Consider the following 5,707-nt stretch of genomic DNA (forward strand, 5'->3'; position numbering starts at 1 on the left):
TGGAGCACAGGGCTTGCTCTCCTCAGCCCTGCAACATCAGGTAGGGGTCTGAACCTTCACCTCAGCCCCAACCGGGGCTCATCGACTCTGGGCCTCAAGGGGCGATGAGGGGCTTGGGCTGCAGGCCCTGGGTGGAGATGCTTTCGGGAGCGGCTTCCGGGGCTTGGGTGCCTGCAAAGCTTTACTAGCAAAGCTGCGGGCAAAGAGGTTCGATAACCCTCAGGTCTACCACCTTCATGGTGGGACAGCTTCTTAAAGTTGTGGGCCTTGACTTCCCTCTGGACAAGGAAGAGAAAATGGCCCCTGGTCCCCAGATGAAGAAAGCCGGTCCAAGGCTTCAAGAGACAAGAGCCAGAGAGTAGGGTGGGGATGGCAGAAGGTGGGCAGAGGCTGAAGAGTGGAACTTGGTATCAGTGAGAGGCCCTAGGAATCTCCCTCCACCCAACATGGCCACCAGCTCTGTTGCGATAGCCTTGGGCTCCTGCCTGGCCCAGACCCCCTTCATGCACCTGCTCCCCCAGCAGTGAAGGGGTCAGGGCCTTGGGCTGGTGAGGGGGCTGGGAGCCAAGGCCTTGGGGGAAGGAGGCTGGAGACTGAGGCCTTGAGGGGAGGAGGCTGTGGCTGCCTCAGTTGGACTCTGGAGGGTGGGTAGTGTGGCTGGCAGGGGTCACTCAGGGGGTCAGAATTGGGGACTGGGGTGAGATCTGATGAGCAGTGGTGGTCTCTACCTGAGTGGCCCTGAAAGTGGGGGGATGGGGTGGAGCCCCAGGGGGAAGGGAAGAGGGAAGCAAAGAGGAAGTGGGGGGAGGGAGGTAGGAGGCAAGGTCTGGCGCCATGCTGAGTCACCGCCCACAGCCCAGGGCGGGCCCTCTGGGGGCCATGGAGCTAGGTGCTGGGGTCTTAGGAAGCCACTGGGAGGGCTGGGGAGGGTTGGGGGCTCTTGAAACAGGAGTCAGGAGGAGAGCGGGCGGCCTGAAGAGAACCTACAGATGGACAGACAGACAGTGCAGTCACCCATAAAGTAGAAAGCACTACTAACAGCACTGGAGGGTGTAGTGTTTCCTACTTTATGGATGAGTGTACTGTGGGCTTCGGAGACCACGCCGCTGCCGCCGCCTGCCACCGTCTTCCTCCAGGCGTGGGACCATGCGTGACAGGTGAGCCCCTCAGGCACCCTCCCCGCCCTGCCCAGAACCCTGAAAGGCCTCACTGCCCCACGGCTCTGTCCTCGGGTATGGCCAACCAGGGAGATGCCACACCAGCTCCTCTGCTGCCCGAGGTTTGGGAGGGCTGGACGTCGGCACCGGATGCAGCTGCGGAGAGGCTCCAAGTGGGGGCCCAGCCGCATGGACAGACACCAGGACGAAGAAAAGGCGGGAAAGGAGGGTAGATGGAGGGGAACGTGGGGTGGTGTCTGGGACCCCTAACTAATAAACAATGGACTCTTCTTCTCTTTTGTCTGAGACTTTGTTGCCGGGGATTGGGTGGGAGGGGGTGGGCAAAGGGGCTTAGCGGGCACATGGATGGGTGGGCGCACAGAGGGGCTGGGAGAAATGGGTTTGGCCTGCTTATGAGACCAGAAGAGGGCTCAGGGCCTGCCAGGCCACCGCTGGCAGAGGGAGGATGGGCCTGGGGTGAGACCTCCCTGCAAACCCAGTAAAGGGGACATGACATGGAGGGGCAGGATTATGAGGGGCCTTCCCAACTTTTACCCTAGCTCTGGCACTGCCCTGCCCTCCATACCCCCAAACTGAAGGTTGCTTACCTCCAGTTCTAATCTAAGAAGGCCTAGGGTTCCTGTGCAGTATAAGAATTGGGCACAAACACACTGGCACGTACACAAACAAAGCATCAGATACTAATATACAAAGCACACACCCCAGCATGCATGTGCATTTATACACAGGGGCCCCATACACATGCTATCGACACATGTGTACAGTGACATATACATGTGGCATGACATAGGGATATACACACTCAGAACACATACATATTCAGTAGTGAACACACATACAATGATATAAACACATGTGTCACAAGCAGAAGATCATACACATACATACATAGTGGCATTCACATAATAAACACATTGATTCCAAACACATACATAGAGTGACACATTCATACATGATGATAAATATACAATAAATACATGGTGATAGAGAGATAGAGAGATATAAATAAAACCATGTCATTACCCATATTGACTATATTGTGTAGTGCCATATAATGGCATTCATATACACATATGACATATGTTATAATTTTTAAAATATATTTTTACTACTTTCAGAGAGGAAGGGAGAGGGAGAGAGAAATAGAAACATCAATGATGAGAGAGAATCATTGATTGGCTGCCTCCTGCATGCCACCTACTGGGGATCGAGCCTACAACCTGAGCATGTGCCCTTGACCGGAACTGAACCCAAGACCCTTCAGTCTGCAGGCCAACGTTCTATCCACTGAGCAAAACTGGCTAGGGCAAGTATTATAATTTATATACTCACATAATCATAGCCTTACATGCACATAAAAATACAGGCACTGTGGCAAGTAGACATATGCAATGGCATACACAGAAACATGCATACCCAATGAGACCCATAGACACAGAATATCACATGCATTAATACATATGAGTGTGCATATATAAAATAATACCATGGCCCCACACATGTACAGAGATAAGTACATGTCTATTCTATATATGCCTACGATACATCTGTATGCACATAACGATATGCATTTATATCGACATACACAACAGCAACGCACATCAGGTAGCGGTGCACACACTGATCTGCCCACTGCTTTAGGAAAGTGAGGATGGTGCCACCTCCCCATGCACCCCACCCACAGCTCCAGCAGCTCTAGCCTGGCTGGAGCTCGTGGTTAGGGGCTCCGTGGTTCAGTACGGCTGCTGCTGTTCCCCAGGGGTGCCACAGGAGGGCCCCCAACCGTGGCTGGGGCTGGCTTGTGCGCAGATGGACTGAGTCCCAGGTTCGGAGGGGCCAGAGGCAGCCTCCCTGAGGCCTCCCCCAGCACCTCTGTCTCTGAGGACTTCACCTAGGCTCCTGCCCCCATGTCCTGGATGACTTGTAAGTGGGGGAGTTCCCATGTCCTTGTCCAAAAAAGCAATTTTCACGTAGCAAACAGGCTTATGGCTAGACAGAAGGTGAACTTCCTGACAGTGTGGGGCATAGCCAGCCCAAAGACCATGTGGGCTCCTCTGCTGGCCAGAGATGGCCAAGTTGCCCCCAAAATACTCCCTGCCAGGAGGAAGCTGAAGCAATTCTCTCCGCCTATTTCTATCTCTGTCTCTTTGCTTCCATCTTCCTGTTTTCATTCTCTTAATTTCTGTTTCTCTTTGTTTCATCTCAAATCACATTTTTTTCTATTCCTGCCCTTCTTCGTGGCTAGCGCTCTGTCTATCTGTCACACTACCTCCTGTCTCTGTCTCTGTCGTCTTGGGCTGGGGCCGATGTGGGAAGGACCCACTGCAGCCCCCTTGCCTGTGTACCCCGGAAGGTATGGGGGCGGGGGGAGGTAGGAGGTCACATGTGGGGGGCATTATGCTGGGATCCCGTGAGGAACCTGCTCTTCCCTCTGTCCCGACCCTATCTGCCGGTCCAGCCCACCAGTCCAGCGCCATCACCATGGAAACCGGCAGCCGACTTCCTATTGGTGGGCGGGAGGGGAGGGGGAGGGGAGGGGACGGCTGGCTCTTCCCTGCTCACCCCCTAGATTCTAAGGCTCAGCCTTCTCGGCGCCCATCATCTCGGGGTTCCGGGGCTGTGGGGGACCCCTGCAGTCCCCAGAGCTGAGGCCAGCAGGGACAGAGACTATGAGGCGAGCAGCCCACCGACCCAGGCCTCCTTAGGATCAGCCGGGCTGCCCAGCAACCTATCCAGCTAGCAAGCAGCAGCGGAGAGAGGAGCAGGAGATAAAGGACCACAACGGACCTTTGGGGCTCACCCCCAGCAGCCTGCGGACCCCAAGCTGGCTGAGGGGTCGTGATGGATGGCCAGACTCACAGACGCTGACGGACACACAATGACACGGATGCACACAGCTGCACAACACTGAGATGCTCGGATACAAGCAGTGACAGCATCACATACTGCCACAGCCCTGCAATACAGACACCCACACACAGAGAGAAACAACTGGTAACTCTGAAACAGGCACAGACAGTGACACACAGAACCGCTATCCTCACACGCACAAGTGGGGATACCATCCTCCAAACACACACAAGACAGTGCTGACCCGAACAGACAGACCTGGAGACACACGCACACCCTCACCCAGGCTCTGCTGTCGGTGGCTTCTGCACATCCTCCCAGCCCTCACAGGGACACCCTTGCACATACACGGCCACAGACAGACATAGCTCACACACCCCCAGCTCTAGCTCTGGCAATCCCGACTCCCGCAGCCTCCTTTGTGGGTGAGGAAGAACTCGGCCAACCTCGGATGGAGCCCCGGTAAAGCCAAGAGCTCAGAGAGGAAAGGGTTTGGTCTGGCATGACCCTTGCCAGCCCTTCCACTTGGCTGGGTGATGTCCCCCAGCCCGAGTCCTGGGGCCCCTTGGCAGTACCATGGAGCAACTGACACCCCTCCTACGGCCGGGGGACCCCGGAGCTATGGAGCCATGGGCACAGCCTGCCTGGCAGAGCTGGATTCCAGGACAGGAGGGCGAACCTGGAGGGGCAGCCCCAAGCATTGCCGATACTCCGGCAGCTCTGCAGGTTGGAGAACTGAGGCCTTTGGAGAGCTCTGAGCCCGAGGGAGCCTGGAGCCCTGGGCCTGTGGGGGACATTGACCCTGAAGGTACAGAAACTGGGCTGCCCAGCTTGGGGCAGCAAGCAGCGAGCTCCGGACCCCGCTGCCCAGGGCTGGAGGACGAGGAGGTGGAGGCTTTCCAGGAGGTAAGGGAGTGGTGGAGGGCTTGGTCTGAGAAGTGGGGGGCCTCTCCTCATGGGCACGATATGCAACCCCGCGGTCCATCTCTCCTCTCCTGGTCTGTCTCTATCTGTGGTTTCCAATTCTGTGACTATCTGTCCTCCCTTCTTTGGACAGGAATCTCAGTGGCTCCATTTCTTGCCATCTGTCTGTCCTTCTGACTCTCTGTCTACATTTGGCCCTGCCCCTACCCGCCCCCCCTTCTCTCTCTCTCTCTGTTAATCTCTCTCCGACGGTCTGTCTGTCTGTGTCTCCTCCTCCCTGAGTCTCTGTTCGTGGGGGCTGGAGGATACTGGGGTATGTGGAGCTATATGGTGGAATCAGAGTGCAGAGAAAGCAGATTTAGGGGAGGGGGCTCAGTGTTGAGCTGAGCCAGGGAGGACAAGGTTCGGGGTGGGTGTGAGATGGAGGGAGTGGGACTTTGGGGGAGGGGACCCAGGGACCATGGAGCCTGGAGGGGTGGGCATGGGAACTTGGGCTGGCATTTCCCAGGAGGAGATGAGCAGGGATGGGAAGAACTGGGGACTACCAGAGAGGTGTCCCAGGGTTGGGGGTGCCAGTGCGGGCAGGGAGGCTAGAGAGCCTCTTCTCCTGGGCCTCCTGAGCTGACTCGGAGAGCCTGGGATGTGGGGGAGAATCTTCCTGCCTCTGCGTCTCCTGGGGCCGTGGTGGGAGAGCTCTGACTAGGTCGGGTGGGTTCCTGAGGCCCTGTGCCCTGTCCTTTCCCGTGCCAGGGCAA

The sequence above is a fragment of the Cnephaeus nilssonii genome (genome assembly GCF_951640355.1).
Source record: "Cnephaeus nilssonii genome assembly, chromosome: 19".
NCBI classification, from domain to species: Eukaryota; Metazoa; Chordata; class Mammalia; order Chiroptera; family Vespertilionidae; genus Cnephaeus; species Cnephaeus nilssonii.